Source organism: Grammomys surdaster, unplaced genomic scaffold (assembly GCF_004785775.1).
Source record: "Grammomys surdaster isolate TR1022 unplaced genomic scaffold, NIH_TR_1.0 62, whole genome shotgun sequence".
Classification (NCBI taxonomy): Eukaryota; Metazoa; Chordata; class Mammalia; order Rodentia; family Muridae; genus Grammomys; species Grammomys surdaster.
Window position 1 is genome coordinate 29,527,389 of NW_021604564.1, and position 12,046 is coordinate 29,539,434.

Consider the following 12,046-nt stretch of genomic DNA (forward strand, 5'->3'; position numbering starts at 1 on the left):
TAAATAAATCATCCAATAAAAAAAAAACAAAAAAAAAACAAAAAAAAGACAAAAGTAATCACATATTATTTCTGCAGGTGACCCAAATAAGCCCTGTTCTTGCCACCTCAGTATCTGTGAACCTATGTGAACCCTCCATATTAGATTTGGAGGGCCATGTTTTCCTGGTGTTCTCCATCTCCTCTGACTCCTACTATCCCCTTCTGAAGGGTTCCCAATCTTCTAGGGGAGGAAGCCAAAGCAGACCTCAAATACAGCCTCTCTTTGTGCACAATGTCTGGCTGTGAGTCTCTGCATCTCTTCCCATCTGCTGCCAGGAAAAGCCTTACAGATGAAACCTGGACAAGGTACCAATCTATGAGTACAACAGAATAATATTAGGAAATATTTCCTTCTTTCTTTCTTTCTTTCTTTCTTTCTTTCTTTCTTTTTGACAGTCTGGTTTGGGTCTACCCTAGATTTCTGGGAAATTCGTTCTTCAGTTTCTGGCCATACACACAGTTAAGCACATGAGATTCTACTTATTTCTTGGGCCTCATGATAAACTAAATATTGGTTGGCCACATCCAAGAGTGCTATACCACCATTGCTAGAACATATCATGTAGGCAGGGGAAGATTTAAGGTTGAAGGTTTTATGGCTGGTCTGGAATCAGGTCTCTCGTTCTGTAGTCTACAGAGTAACTTTGATATGGCAAAAGCAGTAGAACTTAAGGTAAAGGCTCCATGGAGGCACCAGCTCTACATTTCTACATTCAATGAACTGTCCAGATGTTGTACTAGGGAGCTGGACCCACTGTCAGTTTTCAGAGATTGACTGTCTGTCCTAGCATTAGCCTAGAATATTTATGGATTTCCAGAGGACTCCCTCTACCATCAGCTAAAAAAATGTGACCCAGTCATACCACCAGATTCCTTGCTAAATCACAAAAGACGGCCTGTCCAAACCCAATATCTACCATTAATCACTGGGGTCACCCTCAGATTCCAGAAAGATTATACTGAACTAGGTTTCCAAATGACACTTCCAATTCCATCTGTTTCTGTCAGAACTCTCTACCTTCATCTCTCCACACCTGATCCCTCCAGTTCCCATTCCCATCTTCCTCAAGTACACCAGCAAAATTTATTTTATTCCCCCTTCCCAGACAGGTTCATGGCCCCTCCACTTTCTTTAACCTCTCTGGAACTGCAGATTGTAGATTCATTATCACTCACTTAATAACTAATATCCATTATTAAGTGAGTACATATTTGTTTTTATGGATCTGGGTTATCTTAGTTATGATTATTAATTTTTTTAGTGGCATTGATTTGCCTAGAAATTTAAACACAGCTGAGTAATACTTTGTTGTATAAATGTACCATATCTTCTTTATCCATTCTTTAGTTGAGGAACATCTAGTCCTCAGTTTTCCAATTTCTGGCTGTTGTGAACAAAGCCACAATGAATACAGTTGAGTAACAGTCCTTGTGGTTGAATGGAGCACCCTTTGTGTATAAGTCTAATAATGATATAGTTGGGTCTTGAGATAGATCAAAATCCAATTTTCTGAGGAACTGTGATATTAATTTCTATAATGGCTATATAAAATTACACTTGCATCAGCAATGGAGGAGTGTTCCCTAGCTTCACCCCCTCACAATCATGAGCTGTCATGCTTAACATTGATCTTAGCCATTTTGATAGATACAAGATGGAATGTCAAAGTAGTTTTGATTTGCATTTCCCTGATGACTAAGGATGTTAAACATTTCCTTAAATGCTTCTTAGCCATTTTCAATTCTACTATTGAGGATTCTCAATAGAAGACATTGAAGACAATTTTTCTTTGATTTTCGGTTCCAGTAAAAATCCATTTCTTCATTCCTTCAGAGTTTGAATTATTTTATATTCAGCATCTTCTCATTGACCCATCTTGTTCATTAAAAATACTCTTGAGAGTTTGAATTCTCCTCCATCTCTCTTTATTTAAATCCAAATTACCATGCACTGTCAATTTTCTCATGCACCCACCCAATCTTCTCTATTTTCACCGTGTGACAGCTTTTTAAAGCTATTCTCTTATCCCTTAGGACTGTTAACATTGCTTCTCTATGGGTCTCCTTAAATTTTTTCTTTCCACCTTCTCATCCACCCTCACTCTAAGCAGAGGGTATGTGTGGGACTGTGACTGAGACACCCCTCCTACTATTCCTGTCAGAAGAACATGCAGAATAGATATCTACTTTATAAAAATAACTCAAAATTGCATAGAAAGACACATTGCTCCATATGGTCCCATTGCATTTGCCAGACACATAAAATCCACATCAATTTTCCTACTAAAACGTATTTACTTGCTGGCTTTTTCAGGGTGGAAAAAAATCATTGAATCATTGTCTTGAGAATACCAATTATGATTCATTAATACTTTTCTGTTTTTTTTTAAATAATAACTTTCTTAATTCCTGTGGAAAGTGGTAAAGAAATTGTCCCTATTACTTACCTTTTGGGACCTAAATTCAGAAAATTCTAATATTTTGACGCAATGTTGCAATGGTGAGAGATATATTTTAGAAAACTGTTTGTAATGATGATACACATTTGAACTGAGGGTATAGCATCCAGAATTCTATTTGTTGTAACAAGGATGCTTGTGCTCCTGAAGTAGGGTCTAGGATTAGATTCATAAGGCATTTACAGTCATAGGATATGTTGTAAAACATTAGTATCATGAGTAAAAGTTTTAAAAATGAGATATCAAGAGAATCTTTCATTGTGACTAATAGTCTTTAATTTTATGAAAGAGAGTGGATGCACAATCTGCAACCCTACAGACACAAACCAAGAAGAAGGCAACAATTGCCTGTCACAGCATTCAGGAAGCCAATGGCAAGGGCAAACTTGGTTTAAAAAAATATACAAGTAAGGAGAACCATGAAAGCATACACTTCTTTGGTTGCTTTTTATTATTATTTTATTTTTCTTATCAAGGAAGAATAGAATCAATACCATTTTCTTATTGTCTTTCACACAATTCTGGGTAACTAAGTAGACATGTTGTCCATCCAAGCAAAATTTAGAGAAATAAGAAACTAGGTCACTATACCCATTCTGTGCCAATAGTACTTTGTTGAAGCCAGTAATAATTGACTTCTACTGTATAACATAGAAATTATTTAATGAGAAGTTTATCCTGAGTATTTACTCAAATTAAGTGTACAAATCTTGTTTGAATGTATTTAGTAGTGGATGTGTATCCATATATATTGTATACAATTGTCTGCATGTGTTTGTGTGAATATTTCAGTTTTATGGATACTTGTGTATATATGTGTATATACATACACATACATGCTATATGTATACAATATGAAAAGGAGATAAAAAGGTACATGAATAGCAAATATAAAAGTTATATTTTTCATACTTTCAGATGACAGGATGCTATACTTAAATGTTCACAAAAATTACTACATAAACACACAATCACAAACTGACAAACTAAGCAAAATATCACAAAAATTTTCTTTCTAAATGAAGAACCTGTATATGTCAATTATTAATTTACTGAGCAAAAAATAGAGAAAATAAACTCATTGATGACAACTTCAAAAAGAATGCCTAAAATGAAGTTAATCTACTATGTAAAAGGTCCATTCAGATCTCTTGAGGATGCTTTTGAATGCATCTACAAACCAGATTTTTCCACTTTTTTCTTCCATGCCATAAAGCAGGTACCTTAGCCCTTTAGCATACCTTTGCCTTTGTATACTGAGTTATCTCCACAAGATACCAAGGCAAGCAGCAAAGTACGGAATCCACAAAATTATAGTAAAAGAAAAATATCCTTTTACTATTACTGTTTATTACAGTAGATATTTACTAAATTACAGCAAATGTATAGAAAGGTGATTTTAATTAAAAACATGAAAGTGATAATATTATTCTTATTTTAAATATTCAACTGATAACTTTAGCTAAATGAAACTTATATTTGAAATGAGCAGCCAAAATCATTATCACAAGAACAACAGCAATATAACTTTCATTTTAAGGTTGTTAGTGTAATACAGTAGAGAATTTCTAACATTGAAGTTGCCATTAACATGGAAGAATAATGCCCAGTTTTATTTATAGAAGATGTCCATTTCAGCACATTTGTATTAGAATTCAAAAACAGGAGACAAATAAGAAATATTATGGCTTATTAATTTTAATTTAATCCTTACTACATTTGATGAATAATATAACAGACTGTCTACTCTAATACACATGAAATCAGAATCTAAAAATATTACAGTGTGAAGAGTAATTCTTGGACTTTATCAATGTTGTCTTAATTTAGATTTGCTTTCATTTATTTTTCCTAGTTCGTCTATCTTCCCTGTACCTTTGAGTAAGTTTGTGAAATTTGCAGAACTGGAGCTGCAGTGAAGATCAGTTCCTCCTTCAGGTAATGCTTCACACATACAGTTTTCTCCACTCATGTATTTTCAGCTTCAACTGTCAAAATTGAAAATAAATTAGAGAGTCACCATCTACTGGCTATTGAAATTCATGAATTAATTGACTTGAATGTTTAGGCTTTCTTTGATCTAAGCTATTTTCTCAGTAATACTGTGATTTACCTGACATTAAAGGGCAAACTGAGCAATGAGCTTCTGTAGCTACATTCACATACCAAAGCACTACGATGACAATGAGTGGCATTAATTGCAGTTGGGATATTTACATAGCAGCAGGCTGCAAATATAACATTTTGGGATATACCAAATGCCAGATATTATTATCATACTCACAACAGTGGGAGATATAATAATTTCATCCCACCCAGCTGATATAGTTTAAAACTAGTGGCATTTCAGAAGAAGTAAGAAAAAAATCTGAAAGTAGAACCTAAGAATTTTAATTTGTATACAAGTTGACTTTAGAGCATTCCTTTCCTAATCCCTCCATTACAATAGGAGAAAAATGAGAATATTTTATTATTTTAAATTTTATTTAATCTTTTTTATTTAATACACTCTAGATTTTATCCCCCTCCCGGTCTGCCCTCTGAATGTTCCCCATCCCATATCTCTTTCCCACCTCCTGTCTCTATGAGAATGTCCCCCCACCCCGCACATCCACTCCCTCCCTCCCCTCCCCACCCTACCAGACCTGTAAACTCCATGAGACCTCCAGTCTCTTGAGGGTTGGGCACACCTTCTCTGACTGAACACAGACCAGGCAGTCGTTTGCTGTATATGTGTTGGGGGCCCCATATCAGCTGGTTTATGCTGCCTGGTTGGTGATCCAGTGTCAGAGATAATTCAAGGGTCCAGGTTAATTGAGACTGCTGGTCCTCCTATTGGGTCGCTCTTCTCCTCTGCTTCTTCCAACTTTTCTCTAATTCAACCACAGGAGTCAACAGCTTCTGTCCCTTGGTTGGGTGAAAACATTTTAATATTTGGTAATTTTGAAGATAGAGACTAAATGACAAGTACATGTAAATTTCTAGGAAAAAATAATCCATGCTTCAAACTCATGTTTTTGATATCATAACTTATGAATGAGAAGCACTTGTGATTCATTCTTTCCTTCCTTCCTTCCTTCCTTCCTTCCTTCCTTCCTTCCTTCCTTCCTTCCTTTCTTCTTTCCCTCCTTCCTTTCTTCCTCCCTGCCTCCCTCGCTCCTTCCCTCCCTCCCATTCTTCCTTCCTCTTTTTTTCAGATATCTTTCTATTACAGAGTACTGGCTATATATTTTTCAGGGCAGTCTCAAACTCAGAGTTCAACCTGCCTGTGTCTCCTAAGGAATGACCTAAAAGGCATATACTACCATGCCTCGGTCTTTCTGAAATCATGAGTTTGAATCTTGTGAGTGTCTAATTATAGTTACTTCCTTAATTCTTTGCAATAGAAAGCACATAGTAGAAAAACAATATCTGGAGTACTGTTTTAGCTAGTGTGTCAGTATACCTAGCAGATTAAGGGAACATAAAAGTATTTTATCAGCATCTGGCCTCATGTATGTGTTTTCTCACATGACTGTGATATTTTAATCTCTCACAATTATTAACTTGTTATCAAGTAAACTGGTTTTCTTTCTGGAGTAGTGTGTGATGTATGCTATCTTAGTCAAAAGGCCGGCTACTTTGAATATAGTGCAAAAAAAGAGAGACTTATTTTCTTGTAGTATTTAGACTATTCATGACAAGTCTATACATGTCTCTTCCCTGAAAACATGACCTTACATTTGAGTCAGCCCAGGAACATCAAATTTCTTTCCTGTGCTAAGAATCTTTGACTTGCTCCATCTCTTCTGTCTCTGTGTAGAAATTCTCTGATTTTGAGAGCTAATGTGATTAAATTATAGCTATCTGGATGATCCAGGATCATCTCCCCATTTTCAAGCCTATAAATAAAATTACATCTACAGATTCCCTTTTGCACAGTAATGATATCTATTTGCAGGTTCCAGGGATTAAGGTATGGGCAGTTTGAGGGGATGTTCTGCCTATTACACCAAGTAATCTCCTTTTTGCCTTCTCTAACTAATACATTGTTGAAAGAAAAGAAAATCCTGAGCACCAAAGCTTAAAGCCCAGCCATCTATAATACTGCAGAATACAGGTCTTGAATGTACTGACATGTGATGCTTACAGTATCTCTGAAACTGGCTGTAACTAAAATATTCTAAAATAAACATATTATTTTGCCATTATATTATAAACTATTTATGACATAGAATGGGTCTTTCTAGTGAAGTAAAAATGTACTAAATCACTATGTTAGTTTGACAAAACCTTAAGATGTCTGTGATGATGAAAGTATCATCATTTACAGGAGTTATTGTTAGTCAACTTGCTAAAAATTGTTATTGTTAGTCACTTGTTGTTAATTATTATTAAACAATTAGCAATGAGTAATAAAGAACACTATAAATGAATCAAAGGGAAACAACTGAAAACACAGTACCTGCATGGCCTTTGAAATTACCCTTCTGTCTGGTGAGAACTGTCCTTAGTACTTTTTCTTTTGAATTGCACTGTTCAAGGCTCTTTAATGTAAGAGAAGCCTTGGATCCTAGAATTGACATGTTTTTAGTTATCTCAGGGCCAACCCCTCCAATTTATAGGGCATTTCTGAACATTTTTTCCTCTAAGTTCTTTAAAGAAAATATACTTAAAAAAAGAATTTCTGCCACCCTGTCCACATTGAAGAGTTATGATATACAGTATAACTCTTTAGAAAAACATGGTCATATTTTGCAACTTCTACAACAATACAAATAATTTATGCTGATGTTCTATATTTTCCTGTTTATTTACTAATTTTTGATATTTCAGTTGCCTTCTCTGTATCCTTTGGAAAAATATTACTGAGATTAACAGTTCTCAATTCTCAATTATTTAGCACATAATTTAACAATCCAATCTTAGATAACTTTGGACATAAAGGGCTTCCATTTTATTTAAGTTTAATTAAGTAAGGGAAAGTGGAAAATTAATACAAATCAAGAAGCCATTTCTCATTTGTAAATGACTTTCGGCAAATTTTGTATACTACTTAGCAATCTTAAGTCCAAAAAAAGACATGCTAAAATATATCAACTAGTCACAATTTCCCTCGAAAATCCCTTCTACCTTTTAACAGTGACATCTAAAATGTTTATCTAAGTTTCTATGTTGCAGGCTTGCATACCAACTAGGAGAAGTCTGGAAAGGTAAGAGAGAATTTAAGTAGTGAGAATAGAAGCATGCTTTGTTATTGGCAAGCTCTTCAAGGTGATTTGGGGATCCTGGCATGACCTTCCTCTCTGACCCTGCAATGAGAACTGAGCATCCTTCACTACTCTGTATTAAAATGATCATGATCTTCTGCCCTATTCATTATGGACTACAAATTCTGAAAGTGTGAGTCAAATATATCTATTCTTTGTTAAGTTTTTATTTGCTGGAATCCTGTCACAATGATAGGATTCTACAAACTCAATTCTACTACATAGTCCTTCCCCTAAACATATCTTCATAAGTTTGAACAATATTAAAATAGAGGAATTTGACTGAAATGAAATAAACTTACTTCACCTTGAATTATTAAGTATTTTTAACAAGTTAAAATCTACCTCTATGATTTAAATGTTTGTTTAAGAGCATCAAAGACAGAATTTAATATATTAATATTAGTGTCATGACATGCAAATATCATTATGAACTTTGGTTTTCTAGTGGATAAAAACAGCTGTTTAATGTTATACTGTAACTACTGACAAAGTCATGTCAATAGTAAAGAGTGGGGCTGGATTTTTTTAAATGTGGGTAATGACCAAAAATTTTTCTCTCAATTGTCTCTTAAGAAAACATCATTTGTGCAGGCAAGGAGAAAATGTTTTAGAGCAAGAAGTTATGAATGACTACAAAGAAGCACTGTTTTCTGGAAACAACTCAAAGAGGCTTGGCAGCACACAAGACCTGCACAGGTTTAAGCCAGAATTCTGGAACATAGATTAATTATAAATATTACTTTTAATATCAAATTAGTAGGTGGGAGTTTTTAAATGGCTCAGATTCATTTATTTTACTATATTGATGTTTGCTATCCATTCATCTGTCTATATGATTAATGTCTATCTATCTATCCATCTATCTATCTATCTATTATCTATCTATGTTAATATGTATGTGACAGAGAGGGGGTTGTTGAGTATTTTGCTATCTGTTTTTAGTGTGTGTACTCGCAGTCTGAGGGTGGTAGATTTTTGTGGGCTTTCTTATTTTTATTTTCTTATTTTAATTTTTCTTTTTTTCCTTGTTTTTCTTTTTGCTTTTTGTTTTTACACAGAGAAAAAGAACAAAGTTGAATAGATAGAACGTTGAAAGGATGTGGGACAAATTAGGGGGCAGGAAAGCATGATTATAATATATCAAAAATTGTTTTCAATTAAATAAAGCATAATAAATGCCAAAATTAAAATAGAGGGTTCTCCTCTCCTCCAGATACAGTCCCTGTCTGTCTCCTCTTCATAAAAGAGCAGGCCTCTAGAGACTATGACCAGACATGACAAAACAATATACATTAAGACAAGACATGGGAACATTGAGCTAAGAGCCATACATGTACACAGAACACACGATATAGACCCATATAAGCCTTGTGGTTGCTGCTTCAGTCTCTGGGAGTACATAGGATGTCTGCTTAGTTGATTTGGTGGAACATATGATTGATCCTTTTGTCCTTCATTTACTGACTCCGACAATCTTTCTTCCTTCTTTTCTATGGGATTCCTTTATCTTTGAGAGGAGAATCCCAATGGAGACCTCTCATTTAGACTCTCTGCACAATGATTGGGTATGAGTTTCAAAAGTATTGTTAATGATATATCTTACAAATTCAAATCCATTATTTATTCCCTCCATATTATAATTATTCTCTGAGATTAGTAAAGATATTTGTCTTTTAATACTACACATCTTTACGAATGCTCAGTTTTCTAAATCTTAAAAAAATGTCCTTATTAATATACTCATGTTTCTTTTTTCTTTTGAATTAATATTAACAATTAATTTCATCATTATCTGTATCTTTTAGTAAGACTAATATAGTACTCACTTTTAATCTGCTTCCATGAATCAACAACAAAATGTGCATGACAGGAAGCCATGTGTGTGTTTCACATTGACTGAAGCACAATTTAGTTACATTTGCTGATTTTCATCTAAGACTTGATTTAAGTTAAGAGAGTAGTATAAAGGCACAGGTAAAAAGTAGACATAATCCATTATTTTGATTCAATATTGAATGTTAATTCTGAAAAATATTCTAATTATGGGTTGAAGCAAGGATCAAATAAGATAAAAATTTAGAAACCATAATTCACAACTCTGGTAAAATACGTTAATGAAACAAAAGAAATTCATGCAAAACAGATCAAATAAATGTACCTAACAACAAATTGTCATTTTTAAAAATTTATGGGAAAGTAAAAAAAATAGATATTGTAGAATTTTATTAGTTTTGTTTTTTGATTTTTTACTTTATTTTATTTAGAATGAAGGCTGTGGTCAGAAGATATTCAGTTTGGAACAGTATAAAACTCGTTTTGATTTTGATTAAATTAATACTACTTCAAAATACTATTAGAGAATTGACACTTCAAAACCCGATTGTCATCCTGTTTGGATACGGTTTTATATAATTCCCTAAGATTTGCTTGCACAATCTAAGTAGAAGCAAGAAATGTTTTGCATTAACAGATAGGTAAATATGATCCTCATTAACTCTGACATGAGCTTATATAGTAAATATGTCTATTGTTATTATAATTAAGTCTTTGAAAACAAATGTAAAATTACATACTAATTGGGGAACATGTGGCTATAAATTTGATATATTGACCATCGTTTTGTAATATGATATTACTAAAAGCTCAGAAGGCATTCCATGTTAGAAATTGAAATCAGGTTGATATTTAGGAACTAGGTTATTGAGAAACATTAAGGAAGGTCATAAAACATGTTTGGCCTACATGACAATTTCACCACATGCTTTTGCAATACAACGATTTTTATATACAGACTGTTAAATCATAACAGAATTCACTACAAGCTTAGGCTTACTGAAACTACAGGAGTTCACAAAGTTATAGCTTGTTTTGAGCAACAACTAGAATACAGAAATAGCTATCACTATGTAACATGATGAGTAGATTTCCTGACAAACAAATACGTAAGAAATTAAAAATCAGACAGTAGCTTATTTCATTTTGAACTAATCTATTGTTTATCTGTAGGAGACTGGATATTAGAAGTAATGAAAAATACCCCAGTTGATACAAATAGCCTTCATCTTTGATATTAAAGCTAAGTACAAAAGTAAGGATTCAAATATTTTTATATATTTTAAATTCTTATAATTCCATATTTACAAATAAGTTATTATCTAATAAAATGCATTTTATATGAAAACTTTAAAATTGTCATTTTCAGTGTCAATTACAGAAACAGTAGAAGTGAGATTCTAAGAACTGGGAATTACCAACATCTTCAGATTTCTGATGCCATGCTACTGTAAACTATGATAATTTTTAAAATTCACATACTTTTTCATTTGGATATCACAGCAATGAGCACAATAAAGTAATTCTATATTTCTATGGTGACTTGAAAGAGAATGGTTCCCTTAAATTTATCTATTTGAATTAATGATTTTCAGCTAGTGGAACTGTTTGTGAAGGAGTTGCAAGTATGACCTTGTTGGAGGAAGTATGACAGTGTTTGTGGGCTTTCAGAAGATTTACTCCACTACTGTTATTTCTGTCAGTGCTTGTACTTGGAGAGGATGATATAAACTCTCAGGTGTTCAAATGCCACCCCCTTGCTCTGATATCATGAACTTTACCATTCTTAAAATGTACGCCATATTTAATCACGTTTTTATTTAAATCAGTTGCCTTACTCATGGTGTCTCATCACAGAAATAGAAAAGTAATTAAGGTAATTCCTATGACAATTACAGTATTGCTAAACATGATAGATTAACAAATTATAAAATAGGTCACAATAATAGTTTTGGAAAAAAAATCAAAATTTCATTTATCAAATCAAAATCAAAATAACGTTATATTTAGAATGTCTGAGGTAGAAATCTTTGTTTAAAACTTCTGAGCCAGGTGCACAGTCCAAATTCCATAACATGGAATCCATTTTCAACCATGATTGAGTTCAGAAACTATCCTTTTGAAATGTCTGCAAATATACAAAGTAACAGTGGAAAGAATATATAAGTTTAAGCTAAAATTAATGTAAAAATATTGAAATAGAAAATAATTCAGTTTAGTAAATGAGGAAGATTTTTCAAGAAATTCTTTTGAATATAGCTACTTTTCTTTTTAAATGTTGTGTGCTGTGATAAATACCATGGCCAAAAGTTTCCTGATAGAAACTCAAGCAGAAACTTAAGCCAAAACCACAGAAAATGTTGCTTATTTGTTTGCTTCCTGACTCATGGTCAGCTACTTTTCATGAAGAGCCAATGCCCTCTTGCCTAGGAAGGACAGTGCCATCCACAGAGGGACAGGT